At 43.3% G+C, this 21,430-nt stretch overlaps 1 protein-coding gene across 28 annotated transcripts in view; it reads left to right on the plus strand.

The window, feature by feature from the left end:
* ERC1 (ELKS/RAB6-interacting/CAST family member 1) overlaps window positions 1–21,430 on the plus strand; it is a 394,021-nt gene that overhangs the window by 337,251 nt on the left and 35,340 nt on the right. The window lies entirely within an intron of this gene.

Raw genomic sequence — 21,430 nt, forward strand, 5'->3', positions numbered from 1 at the left:
TGAGGAAATCCTTTTCTTAGAAAAAATAATAATTATGATGAGTAAGTTCACACGTATTGGTGGCCTTGCACCCCTGGATTCACTGCCCGTGCTTATTGGCGATCTCACTCTTCTGGAGTTGTTTCTTCCTGAAGAGTCTGTGTCTTGGTGTCACCCTCCTTAAAATGATGAGGGTCGTGTAGACCTCTCGCTGCAAACACAGCCGAGGAGAACAGTGAGGTAAGTTGTGGAAAGAGGCGTGCACTGTGAAGACGGGAAACTTTCCATGTGGCTTTATCCCGAGCCTGTGAAAGGAGCTGAGATGCGTGCTGCCAACCACAGAGCTCTTTGGGTCTCTGTTCCTGCCCTGCAGAGAGGTTCATCCGTACCATTTTTCTAGATTCCACATACGTGCATTAATATACAGTATTTGCTTTTCTCTTTCTGACTTACTTCACTCTGTATGACAGACTCTAGGTCCATCTGCACAGAAGTAGAGGACGGGCGTGTGGACACAGGGGGTGGGGAAAGGGGTGTGGGATGAATTGGGAGATTAGGTTTGACATAAATGCACTACCATGTGTAAAACAGGTAGCCAGTGGGAACCTGCCGTATAGCACAGGGAGCGCAGCTTGGTGCTCACTGGGGACCTAGATGGGTGGGATGGCGGGCGTGGGAGGGAGGCCCAAGGGGGAGGGGATATGTGTCTACCTAAAGCTGATTCACTTCGCTGTGCGGCAGAAACTAACGCAACCTTGTAAAGCAATTATACTCCAATTAAAGAAAAAGCTCTTTGAACCCCGCATGCCAGACAGAGCTGCAGCTGAGCAAGTCCGTGTGCTGTTCTCTTTATCTACACTACACGCTGGGGGGGGGGGCGGTGGAGCTGGGCATCGTGCAGCCTGTTGGGGCCGCGCAGGAGCTGAATGCAGTTCAGCAGGCTCCTCCACCAGTGTGAAGCTGCCTTGTCTGTTCTAGCAGAACACAGGAGCTTCTGTGCAGGCCTCAGCAGGAAGCCCAGCCCCGCTGGTGTCATAGGAAACACGGCCCATAGGTAACCTCACCAGGAGACTGAGAAATGAGCCACCTTCACATGACCTTGTTCCTGAGTCTCCGTTCTCCTCTCTCTTCTCCCACAATAGAATCTAACTCCTAACAAGTGTTCAGATGCTACCAATTTTTTTTTAATTATTGCACTATTGATCTTACTGCACTAAAATATTAACAGTCATTGGTTTAACAAAGTGCAGTTGCAATTAGCTGGCCACAGCTGGAGTTTCTGTGGTAGAGTATTTCAAGTTTTCTAAAATGTGCTGTGAATATAATTATATTATAAAGGTTTTACCTAAAGAAATGCATGAGTGATCCCTAAACATTGCCCAAGTCTTGACTTGCTAATCCACTTTACTTGCTAATTCTACAGAGAACAGATTTTCTTAACAAAATTTCAAGCTTTTGAAGTTGATGATTTGCCTTATCAAACTTAAGAACATAAATAATGTTTTTTGTGTAAAAATTTTTGAAAACACCATGTGTACCAGCAAAGTATGAGCCTTACTAGATGTAACCATTTCTCAGACTTATGCTTTATGGCCCAGAAAATGATCATCTTGGTGAACTTACCATGAGCTCTTGAAAAGAATGATATTCTTTAGTTATTGCACACAGTCTTCTGTAAATATTGATAGGTCCAGGTGGCTGACAGGGTTGTTCAGATCTCCTATGACTTTACTAAAAATTGGCAGGGGGGTGGGGGGCAGTCTATTAAATGCTGAGAGAGGAGTATTAAAATCTCCAGGTATAATTGGAATTATTCTATTTGTCCTTTGAATTCTCAATTTTTGCTTCATGTATTTTGAAGCTCTGTTATTATTTGCACACCCATTTTTGATTGTTGTATACTCTTGATAAACTGACCTCCCTGTCATTATGAGATATCCCTCTTTATTTTCCAGGAATATTCTTTGTCTTCAAATCTACTTTATTAGTCTTAAGTCAACAAGGAGCAGTGTAAACTAACACGAAAAGTCACTCTGTCTTGTCTGGCAATAACAGGCATTCAATTAATACTTATTGAATATTGACTTTCTAGAGTTTTCTGGAGAGCAGATTGCCAGATAACATCATTTCCTTTATAGATAAAAGAATATGTTTCTTTTTTATGCTGTTATTTTAGACATCTCGCAGAGCAGCGGTCCCCAACCTTTTTGGCACCAGGGACCGGTTTTGTGGAAGGAAGTTTTTCCCCGGACCAGGGGTTGGGGAGTGGGGGGATGGTTTCGGGATGATTCAAGCACAGTACATTTATTGTGCATTTTATTATTATTTCTATTATTTATTTCTACTTTATTGTTATTTCTGTTATTATTACATTGTGATATATAATGAAATAATTATACAACTCACCATAATGCAGAGTCAGTGGGAGCTTGTTTTCACTTGCCACTCACTGATAGGGTTTTGAAATGAGTCTGCAAGCAATTGATTTATTATGGTCTCTGTGCAGTCAAACCTGTGCTAATGATGATCTGCATTTGCAGCCGCTCCCCAGCGCTAGCATCAGCACCTCAGCTCCGCCTCAGGTCATCAGGCATTAGATTCTCATAAGGAGCATGCAACCTAGATCCCTCGCATGCGCAGTTCACAGTAGGGTTCGCGCTCCTATGAGAATCTAATGCCGCAGCTGATCTGACAGGAGGTGGAGCTCAGGCGGTAATGCGAGCGATGGGGAGCGGCTGTAAATACAGATGAAGCTTCGCTCGCTTGCCCGCCACTCCCCTCCTGCTATGCGGCGCGGTTCCTAACAGGCCATGACCAGTAGCGGTCCGTGGCCCAGGGGTTGGGGATCCCTGTCATAGAGGATGAGATGCTATGGATAAAAAGGTATTTACTTTAGGAAGTTAGTAACCTCCCAGGTTAACTGTGCATTGGCCCTAGGCTTGTGATATTTAACACTGAAGGAAGAAAAAGAAAAAGAACCTTATAATAATATAGTGAGGAGGTACTCCAAGTTAAATCATAAGAGAAAATAATCATCTGGTTGCACACACAGTGTAGAATGGTTTCGGTAGAGAGGTAATAGAAGAATGGGAGCTTCACAAGCACCTGACTTCAATGATCTTTGCCTACATTTTGACTATTCTCCTGACGTTTATTTAAACCAAAGCTCATTCTCTATGTGGCAACCCCCTCCCCCCCATTTCTTGAGATATAAGTGATAAATAGCATTGTATTAATCCAAGATGCACAACATAATGATTTGGTATGTGTATATATTGCCAAATGATCACCACAGTGAGTTTCGTTAACATCTGTCACCTCACATAATTACAGTTTCTTTTCTTGTGATGAGAACTTTAAGGTCTACTCTTTTAATAACTTTCAGATATACAATAGACGCCGTGCCTTCTGTCCCCAAGGCGTGTTTACCATATAACTGGAAGTTTACACCTTTTGACCCCCTCAACCGTTTTACCCACCCCCAAACCCCACCACGGACAACTGCCAGATGTGTTCCCTGTATCTATGAGTTTGGTTTTTCTAGGTTCCATGTGTAAGTGAGATTGTAGAGTATTTGTCTTTTTCTTTGTCTGACTTATTTCACTAAGCATAATACCCTCAAGGTCCATCCATGTTGTCACAAATGGCAGGATTTTCTTCTTTTTTATTGGCTGAATAATATTACTGTGTGTGTGTGTGTGTGTGTGTGTGTGTGTGTGTACAGTTGGCCCTTCAACAACACAGGTTTGAACTGCACAGGTCCACTTATACATAGATTTTTTTTTTTTGGCAATAGTAAATAGTATAGTCCTACACAATGGGCAGTGGGTTGAATCTGCAGTTATGGAACGATGGATACAGAGGCACCACAGAACAAAAGGCCAACTATAAGTTATACACAGATTTTTGGCTCTTCAGAGGGTCAGTGCCCCTAACCCCTGCATTTTTCAAGGGTAACTGTATATACACCACATTTTTCTTTATCCATCAGTGGACAGTTAGGTTGTCTGTGTGTCTTCGCTGTTATAAATAACACTGCAAGGAACACAGGCGTGCAGATATCTTTTCAAGATAGTGATTTTATTTCCTTTGGATATATACTCAGAAGTGGAATTACAGGATCATATGGTAGTTCTATTTTGAATTTTTGAGGAATCTCCATGCTGTTTTCCATAGTGGCTGCATCAATTTACATTCCCACCAACAGTGCACAAGAGTTCCCTTTTCTCCACATCCTCACCATCACTTATCACTTGTCTTTTTGGTAATAACCAACAAGTGTGAGGTGATTTCATTGTGGTTTTGATTTGCATTTCCCTCATGATTAGTTATGTTGAGTGCCTTTTCATGTACCTGTTGGCCATCTGTATGTCTTTTTGGAAAAATGTCTATTTAGATCTTCTGCCCACTTTTAGTTGAATTTTTTGCTATTGAGTTGTATGACTTCTTTATAAATTTTGGATATTAGCCCCTTATCAGATATATGATTTGCAAATATTTTCTCCCATTCACTAGGTTGTCTTCATTTTGTTGATGGTTTCCTTTGCTGTGAAGAAGCTTTTTAGTTTGATGTAGTCCCACTAGTTTATTTTTGCTTTTGTTGCTTGTGCTTTTGGTGTCAGATTCAAAAATTCATCCCCAAGATCTATGTCAAGGAGCTTACCACCTATGTTTTCTTATAGGAGTTTTATGGTTTCAGGTCTCACATTCAAGGCTTTCATCCTTTTTGAGTTAATTTTTGTGTATGGTGTAAGATTTTGGTCCAGTTTTATTCTTTTGCATGTAACTGTCCAGTTTTCCAGTACCATTTATTGAAAAGACTGTCCTTTCTCCATTGTATATTCTTGGCTCCTTTGTCATAAATTAATTGACCAGTATATCCATGGGTTTATTTCTGGGCTGTCTATTCTGTTCCATTGATCTATATGTCTCTTTTTATGCCAGTACCATACTGTTTTAATTACTATAGCTTTGAAATATATTTGAAATCAGGGAGCATAATGCCTCGAGTTTCGTTCTTCTTTCTCAAGATTTCTTTGGCTATTTGGGGGTCTTTTATGGTTTCATACAAATTTTACGACTCTTTGTTCTATTTCTGTGAAAAATGCCATTGGAATTTTGATAGGGATTGCATTGAATCTGTATATTTCTTTGGGTAGTATGAACATTTTAACAGTATTAATTCCTTAGATCCATGAGCACAGGCTATCTTTCCATTTATTTGTGTCTTCTTCAATTTCTTTTATCAATGTCTTACCGTTTTCAAGGAACAGGTCTTTTACCTCCTTGGTTACATTTATTCCTAGGTATTTTATTCTTTCTGATACAATTGTAAATGAGATTGTTTTCTTAATTTCTCTTTTTGATACTGTGTTATTAGTGTATAGAAATGCAACTGATTTTGTGTATTAATTTTGTATTCTGCAATATTACTGAATTCTTTTATAAGTTCTAACAGTTTTTTGACAGAGTCTTTATGGTTTTCTGCATATAATATCATGTCATCTGCAAACAGTGATAGTTTTACTTCTTCCATTTCTATTTGGCTGCCTTTTATTTCTTTTTCTTGTCTAACTGCTCTGGCTAGGACTCCCAATACCATGTTGAATAAGAATGGTGAGAGTGGACATCTTTGTCTTGTTCCTGATCTTAGAGGAAAAGCCCTCAGCTTTTCACCATTGAGTATTATGTTAGCTGTGGACTTGTCATTATATTGCCTTTTTTATGTTGAGGAATGTTCCCTCTGTTACTGCTTTGTTGAGTTTTTTTTCTTTAATAAGTGGATGTTAAATTTTGTCAGATGCTTTTTCTGCACCTATTGAGATGACTATGTGATTTTTGTCCTTCATTTTGTTAATGTGGTATGTCCCATTGATTGATTTGCAGATGTTGAACCATCCTTGCATCTCTGGAATAAACCCCACTTGATCATGGTATATAATCCTTTTAATGTATTGTTGAATTTGGTTTGCTAATATTTTGTTGAGAATTTTTCCGTCTATGTTCATCAGAGATACTGGCATGTAATTTTCTTTTCTTGTGGCATCTTTTTCTGGTTTTGATATCAGGTAATGCTGGCATTGTAAAATGAACTTGGAAGAGTTCTCTCCTCTTACACTTTTTTGGAAGAGTTTTTAAAAGATTGGTGTTAATTCTTTAAATATTTGGTAGAATTCACTGATGAAACCAGCTGGTCCTCAGCTTTTCTTTCTTGGGAGGTTTTTAATTACTGATTCAGTTCCCTTACTTGTTATTGGTCTGTTCAAATTTTCTGTTTCTTCATGATTCAGTCTTGGTAGGTTGTATGTTTCTAGGAATTAATCCAGTTCTTCTAGGCTGTCCAAATTGTTGGCATATAACTGTTCGTAGTAGCCTCATGATTCTTTGCATTGGTCTGGTATCAGTTGTAACGTCTCCTCTTTGGTTTCTGATTTTATTTATCCTGTCTCTTTTATTTTCTCCTATCACGTCCTACCTGTGAAACTGACAAAGCATGTTTTCTCCTGTGTCCCCTATACGGCAGTTATATTACTTTATGGCCATTTAGTTTGGTGGTAAATAGCATGCTTTGGCTCCAGATGTGATTTGAGTCCAGCTCGGTGGCTGTGTAATTTCCCACAAGTCACTCGACCTGTTCTCTAAGCATCAGGTTCCTCGTTTGTTAAATGGCAGTAATAAAACCTATAGTGAAGGTTCTTGGGAGGATTACATGTACTAATGTATTCAGTGCACTTAGCCCTCTGCCTGGCACACAGGAAATGCTCAGTAAAGGACTGTGTGACATTGGTAGTGATTGTGGTAAAAATCCTTGAATATTTACAAGATTCTTTGATGCTCCTCTTCACTTTATAGATTTCTCCTCTCTCCTAATATAGTAACATTCCTCCCATTGCACAAGTAACCCACAATCCTAGTAATTAATTTTTCCTGCAGCAAAAGAAATGTCTTCTTTACTGAATCATCAATGATGTCACCAGTACTGCCTGAGCAACAGTGTAGACACCTCTCCCAGGTATCTGTGCGGGAGGTCAGCCACAGACGTTGTCAGACCTAATCACCTTTAAGAAGCACCCTTGGCGGCAGGTGACGCTTTCTTCTGAAGTTTTCTAACCTGAGGGTTATTTTCAGGCCGTAGAAAGAAGCAGGAGCACCACCCCTGCACGGTGGCTGTAAGTGATTCTTGACAGGCTTGGTGATCACACGAGCTCAGTGAGGCAAGGACCTCTTCTTAGGCCACGTGAGTGGGTTGTGAGTAATCTGGGGGAGAGGTCTTTCTCTCAGTGTTTTTTTTTGTTGTTGTTTTGTTTTGTTTTGTTTTTTGCAGTACGCGGGCCTCTCACTGCCGTGGCCTCTCCCGTTGCGGAGCACAGGCTCCGGACGCACAGGCTCAGCGGCCATGGCTCACGGGCCCAGCCGCTCCGCGGCACGTGGGATCTTCCCGGACCGGGGCACGAACCCGCGTCCCCTGCATCGGCAGGCGGACTCTCAACCACTGCGCCACCAGGGAAGCCCCTCTCAGTGTATTTTTAAGACAGAGTTAACAGTGTTCCACAGGTACATCCTACATTTTTGTAGTTTCTGCTGAATGATTTAAGGTGACATTGTCCTGTGACTCACTTGATGTATTTCTTAGACTGAAAATTGCAGTGTTTTAGACATCTCTGGAACATAAGCTCTCAGAGGCATGGGTTCTTACCTTAACAATTACCAGCATTTGACTAATAAGGAAGTGCGGGCTTCCTCCTGTGTGTCGTATCGCTCGTGACTCAGACATTCCTCCTGGACAATAAAAATATCCTTGTACTTCATGCAAAATAAAACTCTTCACATCCTAATTGTTTTTCACAGTCCCCTGAAAATGGGGGGACCCTACGGAGCCCAATAAATCGTTTTCGAAATAAAAACTGGTGAACTTTTACCCTAAAGGAAAGTTGCATGTATTTTATGCATTCGTAGTAGATATTTTCATCTTTTAATCTACTCTGTACCCTAACAGGTTATCCTGTAACCTGACACGGTTATGGCATGGACTGCCGGCTTCCCAGTCCACCTTCTAGAATACATTGTCAGGTTTACCAGCCACCCCTCGGTTAACATGTGGTGGGACCCCTTTTAATACCAGTTTTGGAAGATAGGCCTAACACTTGCCTACTGTATCACATTTTTATTCTATAGAGTTATGTTTTGGAGGATATGATTTGACTCACATTTTATCTGAACTATTTAACAACAGTCTTGTTACAATAGGGTTCTGCAGTATTTCTTTCATTAACTTGTCCTCAGCTTCTCCCTAATTTGTTATTTTCTATACATTCTCTCTGTCTTTAGGGTTACTGTCTGTTTTGGGTTAAAGGAATATTTTCTGGGACACAAAAATGCATCATCAACCAAAACAAAAAGCTATTCTCCCTTGATGTGTCTGCCTCCTTCTTCCTGATCCTGGGATGACGAGACTACAGTTTCCAGCTGGATCTGTCAGTCAGCGTTTCTGGGATAAATTAAGTGCGCACACTTGATTGAGGTGTAGCTGGACTGTATCACTGTCTTCCTGTTATCCTAGGAGATCAAAGGGGAGCACAAATAGAGGCTTAGTCTTTATAATATTCAAAACAGATGGCTGGTTCTTTGCGGTGAAAATTCAGGTTTTAAGGCAAACCACTTGTTAGCAAGACTTCATTTCTTTTCATTGAAAGATAGTCAACACTGAACATCTACCTCTCTCTCTTCTTCAAGACTAGAATCACAGACTTTCTGCATGAGGAGGGATTTGGCAAACCCCAAAAGCTGTTACACTGTCTGGGTTCCTTTTCACGTGAATATAAAATAAGTTATTCAGATTTTTCTTTTGGCACTTTGGGTATTAAATGAAAAAATCGTAAATGTTCAGATTCTCACAGTCATTTTGTTGATGGGTCACTATTTGAAATCTAGTATTCACACTGTTACATCCTCCAGAATTGAACCAGAGTGTTTATCCCTGACTTCATATTTTTACAAACTAAAATGCACATTCTCTGCAGTCCATTACTGACACCTGGGTCCTGAGGTCATACAGAATAAGTCCGTAAGTGCAGTTTGAAGTTTTTATTGTTTGGTTTAAAACTGACTGAAATGAGAAAATTAACTCAAAAATATTTATTGGGAGTCTACTATGTACCTACACTGCACTAGGTACCTGGGTTGAAATACATGTTTCAAGACTATAAAACAAATACTAAAGGACAGATTTTCTCCAACAGAAAAAAGAATACGAGGTGCCATAGGAAAACCCAGGTCTGCACCGGAGGCTCAAGGGCTCACACAGGAGGTTACATTGTGCCGCATCTTGAAGGAGCAGTAGGCGATTGCCCAGCAGATATACTGTAAATCTGTTGGACTCTCAGTAGCTCCCTGTGGATACTGCTTAGAGTGTGAATTAATTCTCTATTTCTGCATAACACATTACCCCAAAGCTTGGCAGCGTTGAAAGCAATGCACCCCTGTTAGGTCAGTGGTTTCTGCAGGTCATGAATTCGGAAGCAGCTTGGCTGGGTAGCTCTTGCGTGAGTGTCTCCGCGGTTGCAGTGAGGATGTCAGCTGGGTCTGTAGTTGTCCAAAGCTTGGTGGGGACGGAGCGTCCATTCCAGGATGCTCACCCACAGCTCATACTGGCAGGAGCCTTCAGTTCCTCACCATCCGGACCCAAAATGGGTGATTCAAGAGAAGGGAGCAAGGAGGAAGCCACAGTGACTTTTATGACCCATTATCGGAAGTCACACACCACCACCTCTACTGTGTTCTGTTCCTTCAGCGCGAGGCACTGAGCCCGTCTGTGCTGAACGGACCAGAGCATCTTAGGCTTTACTTTTTGAGGGGAGGCATGTCAAAGCACATGTGGACTTACTGCCAACCTCCACAGGTGTTGGGGCAGGGTGACAAGCCACACGGCTGGTGCCGCCAGCGTGGGTGGATCACGATGACCTTCGTGTGCCGTGGCGACCTGTGGAGGGTGGGCGGGAGGGATGTCAGAGCTTCTGGCTCTGTCCTGGAGGAGGCCATGTGGCCTGGATGCCACGGCGGTGGACGGGATGGAGGAGGATCGCCAGTGTGCTCATCACCGGGAAGCTTGGTTCTCAGAAACGTCCCAGGCAGAGAACGCAGCCCGGAAGCCCCACTGTGATTCAGAACGGTAACTTGCCTACAGGCACTGTTCACATAAACAGCCCTGCACGAGCCCATGTGTTCCATGGTGGCTATGACACTTGGACGCCGAGTGACTTCGGTCCAGCCACATTCACGGCCCGGGTCACCTCCCCGGGCGTTGAATTTTTCGTTTAGAAAGTGGGGCAAGGAGGCAGGTGTCGATGACCTCGATGATCACTAAAATAACTTCCTCTGTGCTCAGAATGATATACTTAGTGTTTTATCCTTGTTTAACCTTGAGAATATTTGACTCAGTAGAAACATTTGATCTGTTCACAAACATCTAAATCAGGTTATTACCAATGTCAAGGGATTTTCACTGAATATTTGCTGGAACTGAAACTAAGTTAATTCAGTTTCTTTATCAGTTTTCCAGGCGTGAGGTTGAAAATGTCCATCTTTTTCCATATTATTTTACTGAATCATTTTAGTATCAATTCTTTTCCATATTTAAACTTTATAATGACTTTATTTATCAATCAAGGATTTTGTCCAGATCAAATTTTACTAATTAGAACGTCCTGCAACTGTGAATTTTCTTTTTATGCCCATTGCCAAATCCAGTTTTCTATTTAGCCAATGTTTTGTTTTGTGTTGATATTACTATTAATACAAGTACTATTCGTTGTGAATTGAATTTTTTAACAGTAATTATTATTTATTTCTTAAGTAATCTGTAAGAAAATTATAAGCATCTCCTCCCTAATAGTATAGTTACCCTGTTATCTGGAATAGGTCCACTGTAGAGATTGGCAGACCTTTTTATAAAGGTCCAGATAGTAAATGTTTTATACTTTGTGAACTTTACTCTTTGTCAAAACTATTCAGCTCTGCTCTGCAGTGGGAAAGCAGCCTCAGACAATATGTAAATGAGTGAAGGTTAATATGACTATGATTGATATAACTTTATTTATGGGCACTGAAATTTGATTTTCAGATAATCTCCACATGTCACCAAATACCCTTTTGATTTTTTTTCCAACCATTTGAAAAACCATTCTTAGTGATGGACTGTACAAAAACAGGCAGTGATGCCGGATTTGGTCCATGGACTGTCGTTTATTTACTGACCTCTGGTCTGTTGTGTCGCTTTTCCAGTTCTTCTTTGTGCTTCTCATCTCTTCATGTGCCATTTTGTAGCCATCCGGTCATTGGTGGAGCTCAGTGCAAATGATGGGGTTAAGGTGTCCTCGGGGTCAGAATGTCAGCTGGAGTTATCAAGAGTACCTTGCATTTTACATGTGCTCAAATCCTCACACGGATGAGAATGGTCATTCCCATTTTACAGATGGTAAAACAGGTTCTTGGAAATAACAATGGTCACTAATTACTGAAGAAGCTTACCGTGTGATGGACACGTGGGTTATTACAGTCTCATAAGGTATACTGTCCTCAGAGTAATTTGTCCCAGGTCTCATAGCTAGAAGGTTGCAGGCCCCAGAGGTAAGCCAGTCTGTCTCCAGAGCCCATGCTGTTAACTGCTTTGTGGCTTTGCAGTGTTGCACAGTCATCAATGCAGTGCAAAGATATTGTAGCACACAACATGACTGATACAAATCTGTCTCTGTTAAGGGTAGCCTCTGGGTAAAAAAGCCTTTTTTCACCACAGTTTCTGAAGCTAGATGCCCAGTAGTTAACATAATCACCAGCCAAGGGCCTGCATGCATATGGCTGCGGTGTTTGAATGATCATGTTAGTGGCCGTGGCCGTGGCCCTGGCCACAGCCAGTCACATGGCCTTCCCTGGCACTAAAGAAGGACACCACTGTGTCTGCTTAACATGTGGTGCTATAAGGTGTGAGATGCCACAGCTGCTCTTGCCAGAGAAGTGTTCAAGTAGATAAAATTCCTAGTTAAGATCATGAGATGCTGAGGACCACCTCAGTGAATTCCGTGGCTAACTAACAAAAATTTTCCATGAGGGAAGCAACTAACCTAATCATAGGTAAGACAAGCAGCTGGGCAAACAACCGTGCTTCCCTGGAACGTACAAGTTGTCGTTGATGCAAGAGATGCTAAGATGCAGGAGTTCCAGTTCAGAGGAGCCTGGGCCCTCCCAGTCAGACCACATTCCGTTTGTGTGTGTGTGTGCGCGCGTTCACATAAACGTACGAGTGTGTCTTAACACGTGAACCTGTTGCTTTATTCTCGTGCACAGAAATGTATGATCATTGAGACAGGCAAGGTAATGGAGTCAGGGAAAGCTGAAAACCTCCAGGTACATAGAACGTGCCTCACCGGACTCACAGGATAGTCTGAAACACACGTGCCCACTATAGGATGACTCTGCACTGTGCTTTGAAATGGCACATCTGGGGAATGATATGTGGATGGCTTGCTAGACAAATGACAGAAACATATCAGACCAAGTGTCATGAGCTGTTACTGCGTAGATGAATAAGATGGCAGAGACTTTGCTCCCCATGTTTCTATTTCTTGTCAGCAGTAGCATCTCATATATAAGAAGGTTATAGCTGCTAGAGCCCACAAGGCAACTGAGTATGAAGAGTCCCCCCAACTTGTGTGACGCGTACATTTGGGCAGTTTGCTTAAAGCACAGAGAGCGCTTTTCCTCCTGTTCGTTGCTGTTCAAGTCCACAACACCAAAAGTATGCTCCCTGGAGGGAACCAGGGAAAGCACTAATAACAGGGACAGATTAACGTGGGGAAGAAAGGTGTTTCTACGTGCTCCTCTCCCTTTTCTTCTTTGCTTGCTTTCTAGAGTTGGGAGTTTCTGTGTCACTTGTCCGTTGTTTTCTGTTTTCTAAACACCCATAAAGTGTTAGGTCCTCTGATTCTATCAGAAACATGGTCTCTATCCTTTGTATTCCCTCACTGAAATTGCTACAAAATTTGGATGTGGGTCCATGTGCATGATAGGTTTCTTATGAGTACTAAAAGGTGGGACTAGAGCCTGGTAGATAAAACCAATACGAAGATTCTGCACAAACTTAACTTTTTTCCCCCGCTATCAGGTCACTTTACAACTGTACCAGAAGCTGCTCATTCTTTGTTACATCAGGTAGCCTCACGTGCTTCCGTCTAGATGTACCCCCATTTCTGGTTCCTTGGAACTTTCCCCTTGGACTGCCCCGCACCCCATTTTTTCCTTGCCGTACTCTGCAGTTTTTCCCTCGGTCTCTCGGCTCAATCGGAATGTGTGGGTTTGCTCATTCTCAGCGTTCTGTATCTCGCATCCCAGTGGGACCGCCCTGCTCTGACCCTACACTTCAGAATTGATCTTCAGTCAGCACTTACTGAGCCCTGTGTTGGATCAGGGGGATCGGGGAATCAGGGCACAGGGGCCCTTCTTCCGGAGAAGGGCTTGGTGGGCCCCAGATTATTGAATCTTGAATTACCCTGGCTGGTTACCCTATATAATATCAGCCACAGTTTGTAGGACTTCTGGTATTCCTGAGCTGAAGTCTTTTGTCATAGTCACTGTTGTATCCTCCGATAGTAAACCTTTGCTTAAACCTCAGCAGCTAGAAACATTGAAATGGTGATGTCTATCAGAGTTTGTGCCACGCTAAGGAATTTTAACTTTCAGAAGTAGGGGGAAGAGAGATTAGTTCAGTGATTGTGTGAAGGTTTTATTCCCAAATAAAGAAAATGGGTAGAGAAAAACAGTCTTCCTAATTTTTGTTTTTCCCAAATCTTTTTCTTCCACCCAAAGCCTGGATTACTCCCAAGGTGGAAGGGGTGATGTCTGGAAGTCGTTAATCCATGGGTTTTGTTCATGGTGTATAAAATTTTCAGAAAGAATTTGCTTTTGCAATATGATTTCCTGATTGACTGTGGCAGACATGAATCCAGCAAGGACAGCTCTGTCAGAGCACCCAAGATCCCTCTTAGATTCTTAGATATACGACAGTTCTGGTGTGAGTGTGGAGTGGAAATGAAGATTCTTCATGTGGGTGGGTCAGGAGGAGAGATGGAGAAGGGGGGGCGTGGGCACAAGAAGAGCAGCGGGTGGAGGTGGGGCGCACCAGGCCAGCCCCCAGAAGGCAGCACGAGTTCAGCCCGGAGTGAGTGAAGGAGATGCCCTTGGTGCCCCCTGCCCTGGTACTGGTTTCTGTTCTTGAAGGGCTCTTTTATGATATTCTGAAACATTTCCATCCTCCCAGTTAAGCAGAGTGCTAAGCTATCCTGAAGCTGAATTGCGGGCTAAGGGCCATTCTGCACAGATCTTTCTTCCCACCCTGCCGGCCCCCTCTCGCCACTGCAGGCGTATACATGGGCCTCCTTATACACACTCACAGGTGTTTCAGCCTGTCACAGGTCGTGTTCTGTTTCCTACATCAGCATTAAGAGATTCAATTCCTGTGTGTAGCCTTTCTCTAGTAGCACAGATACCCGTCTCTGATGTGTACACACAGCTACGGGTACATGTCTATCTTGCCCTGCCTTCCAGGTGACAGGGAACCCCTCCCTCCCACCTGCACCCCCAAGGCCAGGTGCCTGTGAAGCACTGTGTGATGAGAAGCCAAAGCCTGTGGACACACAGTGACTGGAGCTGCAGCCGTTGCAAGTTTCAGCTGGAGATGCTGCGTGTCTGCAGTCTGTGCTGCGGGATGTGATGCTGGAGCTGCAGTCATGATGTGACTAGTGGCCAGTTGCCCGTGTCTGCTCCTCCAGCTTCTCCGTGTGTACACGCACACACACCTGCTCTTAACCCAGCCTTGAAATAACTGCCAATCACAGGGGAGTCTCCCCCAGAGCCTGGCCTCCGCTTGGGAGCCCTTGTACAGATAAGCTGTCGAATCTCCTGGTCACCAGATAAGCGTACTCGGCTCCTTGCTCCTCTGTCGTCCTGTGGCCTGCAAGGCGGAGCGATTGGGTGGGCTCCCTGTGATCTAGACTGGCATCCTTGGTTACTTACCGAGATCCTGGCCAGGTCAGGAGGTTCCTTTTGTGCACCCGGCACAGCTCGGGCTGGCCTTCCTTCTACTCCCAGTGGCTAGAGAGAGGAGAAAATGAACCGTCCTGATAAGGTCATTACTGTGTTCCACACGGCAGGCAACAAGCGTGTTGCTGCTTTTCACATCCATCCCTCTGTCTTGTGAAGGTGTAACAGTGCTGAGAAGTGCTTGGCTGCAGCCCTAACGCAGCCCGAGCACTTCAGGTGCCAGAGCTCAGAGGACTGGGCGGAGCAGGTGTCGTCAGCCGCAGCGTGTGTGTGTGTACGGGCACGGCAGGGTGGAGGCCACCGTCTTCGCTGTGGCCAACTGCCTACCTGGTTTTCCTTTGAAATTCAGCGTCTGCCTTCAGTTGCCTGGCCTGTTCAAAGAGTGTGAACCTCTCTTCTCCCTCTTTTGCCTTATTTTCTTTCCCATGCCCAGACTTTCTTCCTCATAATTTGTAATTCATCAGTGTATAGCCCTGGAGCTTCACTGTGGGGAAGTCCTGTAAAATATATACACACACAAATATTTAACCCACTGCATGGTTTGCTAAAATACAGTAAATGGTTTATTGTGGAAAGGCAAGCCTCAAGCCAAGAACTAAATCGAAGGTGCTTTCTCATCTATTGAAAGAGCAAGGAAGAAGAGCTGCGGGACACGTGCCACTGGCTACCTCCCTGTGCCTCGTCCGCCCGTCCCCCCAGGGTGCACGCTATGCGTCCCCTCCTGTCCCCTCCACTCGTCAGCGCCTGATGGCTTCGGCGCCTCATGCAGCGTTTTCTCCGCTTACTGCCCATTGATGTGCACTGTCTTCGTCTGTACTCACTTGTCTGCCTTCTTGTTGGTGAATGACCTTATTTTCCTCGATTTTACAAGTTTCCAGATACTGAAGCAGGTCCTTGCAATACCTCCAGCCTTAAGCTGCTCTCATGGCCGTGAAGAGGTGGGCTCAGCAGGAGGTTTCTTCCCTCAGTGGCGGGGCCCACACACTCTGCTCTCTATTCGAGTAGGATTCCTTGTACCGAATACAATAGGATAGGTTTTAACTGAATAAGGAGTAAATAGGCAAAATGCAGTTAGCAGCTCTGTAGTTCAGATTTCAAGATTCATTTTGTTCTAAACTCTGTTTCCTATCTCCTTACAACTTTGAGTACAGAATATTTGTCTCCATATCTGGGTCAAGAGATAGGAGATGTTTTGTTTTGCTGGAGTGGTAATGCATGCTTAAAGGAAAATTGACAACAGATTTCTGAGTTGTAAAACTAAGAGGAAATGATCACATTTTATTTTTTAAATGATTCCCACTGTTTTTTTCATGTTTCAAACCTTTTGCCGTTTTCAAAGACACATCTAACTTTAACAAACCGTAAAGCTCTTTAAATCTGAAACCTTTGGAGAGAGTTTTTACTTTTAGAACCCAGCATTTCTCTATGTGGTAAGATTTCTGATTAATGTTTATTGATCTCATTCACCTAGTGTCACCACACCAAACTTGGATCTGCTCACCCACTCGCAGCGAAGCCCATCTGCTGACACCGGGTTGTGGTGAAGGAAAGTGCAGCGTTTATTGCAGGGCCAGGCAGGGAGAACGGGCAGCTCGTGCTGAAAACCCACACTCCCCGACGGCTTTCAGGGAGGGGGTTTAAAGGCAGAGTGTGTGAGGGAGAGGGTCGCAGGACGCATGATCAGCTCGTACGCAGTTCTCAGATTGGTTGGCAGCAAGGTGAAGTTTCGAGCATCACCAGTCTTCCAGTTTCAACCGGCCTGGGGCCTACATTCTCTGATGGTCAGTAGTTTTCATCTGTGGGGGTCTGCTTCCTCTAGAAACAGCTTAGGAACGTGTGTCAGGCCTTTATCCGTATCTTCCAGGGAACGGGGAGTTTGGTGGCTCTGCTGTGTGGCTGGTGCAGTCTGAATTGTTACCAGGTTCCTGACCCAGAACTCTTCTTTGCTTCTGCGTCTTCACATTTCCTGGTCATTCCCTCTGGAGTCAGCCTCCTGAGACTCAAGAGAGGGCTGAGAGACTAAAGCAAAAGGCTTTTGCTTCGAAGGATGTAGACACAGGGGCTTGCACATGGTTTCAGTCCCCCCTTTTCTTTGGTGCCCCTCACTCTCAGGGGAACAGGTTCAGGACGAGAAATGGAATAAAGTTTCCCCTGGAGAGGTTAATCACAAACTGTCGGCAGAGGAGGTCAGTTTTAGGGGGACTCGGTTTCACTAGTGGCCCTGGACGTGAACTCCTAGTGGTACTTACTCACTTGTTAAAGAACAGTGAGGCAGACTTCATTCAGGACCATCGTGATGGGTTTAGGGGCCACTGCAGTGGGGTTTTGCAGTGAGGGAGAGAGAGACAGTGCCCAATTCTGAATACAACAAGGAAAAGTGGGAATTTACAGCCAAGGAGCAGGTGGGGGTCAGTGGATGGACACTTCCTAAGGAGGAAACATCAGGGATAGGGGGAGATGCTGGCTAAACCACCCTAACTGGATTCTTGCCTAAGGCAGGCAGAGTGATCAGACATCGCCCCGGGGATAGTGGGCGATGAGGGACCCCGTCAGACACAAACCAACTTAGAATTCCTGGGGGAATTGGACAATATAGAGATGAACATGAACGCCCAAAAGTCAGGGCCCGGTTGAGAAGAGAGGTCAGGGGAGCCTGACCCACATTTGGTCAATGAGAAGACCTCTGTCCCCAGGATGTAGATGAGGGGAATGAGAAGGTTAATTGAACCTCAGGGATTGCCTGGTTAGTTATTCCATCAGCTAAACAAGTGGTAATAGTAGGTCATCTGTAAGAGATGCTGAGGAAGGGACCCTGCTTAGTACAGAACCAGTATTCTAAGTACTTAGTAAATATTTATAGCATAAGAAATGTCATTCTGGGTTTTGTATTTGTCGTGACTTTTTGTTTTGGAAGATAAATGTGAGACAGTCCCATTCTATAAAGTTTGTTTGAGGAGTCAAATAGACACACGTGAAAAATGGTTATGAAGTGGGGGTCAGGATTTGGAGCTCTGAACTTTCTTGCCTTTAGCTTTAGGTTATCTTTTTAACTTTTCATGAGACTTTAGAAATTGACTTCCCCCTAAAAGAGATTTTTTTTTTTCAGAGACTGTAGCCCTCTCACTAAGCACAAACTCAGGCTAAAGCTGCTGAAACTTTCCAGATTCCCATTGTTCACAGTAAGGTTTGTTTTCTGATGAAGGTCGTGCAGGTGTATCTCACGAACCCTTCTGTAGCCCGGCTTTATATCAGTTATTATGAGGGTGTGACCTGAGAGGCGTATGTTTGTCCAGTGTCTCTCTTGCAGGGGAAGTATAAGATAGAGGGGTATTCTCGAAGGCATGTTTGTTTTCAGCTTGCTAGGATTACAGATGAGTAAGGACCATAACACCAAAAACATTTAGGGGGTCCATTGAGTACCCTTCTGTTTGTGCTCCACATGGGAAGGCTAAATTAAAAGGTTGGATCTCAGAGACCACTAAGAATAAACAAGTTGTTGAATTTTATAACCTTGTATGTGAAGACTACGTCACACTAGGCCTCAAATCAAGGTGAAGAGGTTGATTTAGCAATTTAAGGGTCTGCCTAAAGTAAACTTCAAAACTAAAGTTAAAACAAAGATAAATCCTGAATATATGCCTTTTACTTCTTATATACACTCAACACATTAGTTCCATTATTTCGTGATTTTTTTTTAATGCAGAACAGGACCACATCTCGTTCTTAATATTCCTGCCAGCAAAAGCTGGCTGTGGCGTGGCACAAAGGCATCCACTGAATGTTTGTTAAGCGAATTACATAATGTTCTTAGTGTCAATATGTGTGATTTGATACGCAGTATATCTAGTTAATGTAGCAAAAATATCATGACAGTTTACTATCTTTGTTCAAAGAACCACATTCTTGCACAAAGTAGCTGCATTTAAGTGAGAAAGCAACACAAAGGTCCAAAACTTTGTGAAGAGACCCAGTACCGTCCTTCATCTTCCTCATCCTCACGCATACTGCAACCAGGAAGGTAAAGTGAGTTCTTGAGAGAAAGGACTTTGAGGCTAGACCATTGAATTTTATTCCCTTGCTTCCTTTTTTACTTTTCAGAGTGTAGCTCTCTGCTGGGGCCTCTGGACAAGAAAGTCATTAAAAGAATAATGTTTCTGGGAAGTTAATACGTTAGTTGTTCCAGGACTTCTTTGGTGAACCTACACTGGGGGACAATGGTGTAATGATGACCCAGTGAGAAGTCAGAACTGCTACTGGCATTTATGCAGTAATCCAGGGACAGCTGAACCTGCCTCCGAGGACTTCCGCAGATAGACAGAAGAGTAAGAGGATTTTGTAGCGACAGAGGAACCATAGTAAATATAAAAATAATTTGCCAGGAACACAGTAAACGATCAATAAATGTTAGCTTGAAAAACAGTGGCATCTTTCAAACAATAAAATATTAGTACTGCAAGGGCAAATGCCTTAAGTCCCAAGTGATATTCAGTTCAAGGTATACCTTTCCTCTCAGAATGAGCTCCCAGAATGTGCCGTAACCAACCCACCTATACTTAGATTAAAGATCTAGTACAGAAACAGTGGAGTGGGGAGAAGGGGGCAGACCATGGAATTGACTGGAGGGGCCTTTCACTGAACGTCCCATCCTGGTCCAAGAACACGTGTTCCCATGTCTTAGGTAAATGGGTTGCAGAAACGGGATGCTGTAGAATTTTCAGTTGCAATCTGTATCGAACAATAGAGGAGCAGCTGGTCTGTCTTCCAGAAGATCTCTAGCCATCTAACCTGCTCAAGTGGAAGGGAGGTTAAAATAAACACCTTCCGGAGGTCACTGTCTTCCATCACCATGTGTCATCAAATGCTGGCCTCTGAAGCCAATTTGAGGGGCTGATACATAAATAAATCCTTGCAAGAAGAAACAGAGCTTTCAGTAAGTCAACCAGAAAGCTCTCATTCCCCTTCATAATTTAAATTATTTTCCTTAACAGCTCCGTAAATGTAGGATTGGGGGGATATTGACATTTTGGCGTTATATTTGATAAAAGCAGAGGTTATCTTGACAAGTTCATTTTTTAACTTCTTTATGCCGAGAAAAAGATAGGTAATTCTAATTCTGCATAGCTGTAGGACTGATGTGGTCTGACCGCATTACTGACAGCTTTGGGTAGGACTTCTTGCCAATGTACTGAGGTTGTATGTGGACAAAAGACATAACCTCTGGATCCTGTAAGGCATCCTCTTCCTACTTGGCAAGTGTCCCTCTTCCCTCTTGAGATTAGGCAGTGGCAGTTCTACCTTGTGGGAAATGCAGTTTCTTTTCTGAGTGGCCTGCCCAAGTTAGATGGGGAGAAGGAAGAGATAAGGACATTTCCCACATGATTGACATGGTTGAATGTGTCCCAGAGAGGCCACGGTGACTTTTTTTTTTTTTTTTCCCCTTGATGGATAGATTTGAGAACTGTGCTGGTCGGGCAGTTTCATACACTTTCACCGAGTAAGCTCTATAGTTTTTTTGTTTTGTTTTAAAAAAGCGACTCCTTTTGACATGAGAAGAAAGGGCATCTTGGTCATTGCATGGAATGAATTTTTATCCTCGAAAAATTTTTCAGATTCCATCATTTTTTACCTTTTCAATTGGACTTTGAAAACTTTCAGAGTGCAAAACACTACATATTTTGTCATCTGTCAGCACCTCAGCATGAAATACATTTAAATCAGTTTGAGATTCATCTCTGATTAAGAACAGGGACCTTAAAAAGTCCACTTTTTCATTCCCAGTCCTACAGCAGTGAGCTAGTATCTTTCCAGATTCCATTTTACTGTGAAAAATTTGACCTCTCCACTACCACCATTTATCACATTGTCTTCTTCCTCAGAGCTCGTGCTTTTTTATGTCAGTTTTCCAACTCAAACAGTAATTACCTAAGATACCAGCTTTCAGCCTTGCAGCCCAGATGTGATGGCAACTATACACAGACACACACACACAAAGAATGGGAGTAAGTTGCACAAATCCAATGAAAATCCCCAAAGTGATTTTTTTAAATCAATGTGTCCATGAAAGAAGCTAGAGGAGGCCAAGCTAAAAACACGGGAAATGAAATAGGGCTGCAGTGCGCGGAGGCGTGAGGGGTGTGGTAGGAGAGCCGTGGCTAGACAGTTGGGATATTGACAGTGCAAGGTGAACATGCATTTAAAGGAGTTGCCTTGAACTTGCCTTTAAAGATTCTGCTTTGGAACTCTTTCTAAATCTTCTACACTGTGAATGTGCATTTGTGGCCAGGAATAAAATACAAGTCTTTTTTGAGAGATTAGTGTTGTTTGTAGAAAGCTATCCAACTTCCCCAGTCTCCAAATCCGC

Source organism: Globicephala melas, chromosome 10 (genome assembly GCF_963455315.2).
Source record: "Globicephala melas chromosome 10, mGloMel1.2, whole genome shotgun sequence".
Classification (NCBI taxonomy): Eukaryota; Metazoa; Chordata; class Mammalia; order Artiodactyla; family Delphinidae; genus Globicephala; species Globicephala melas.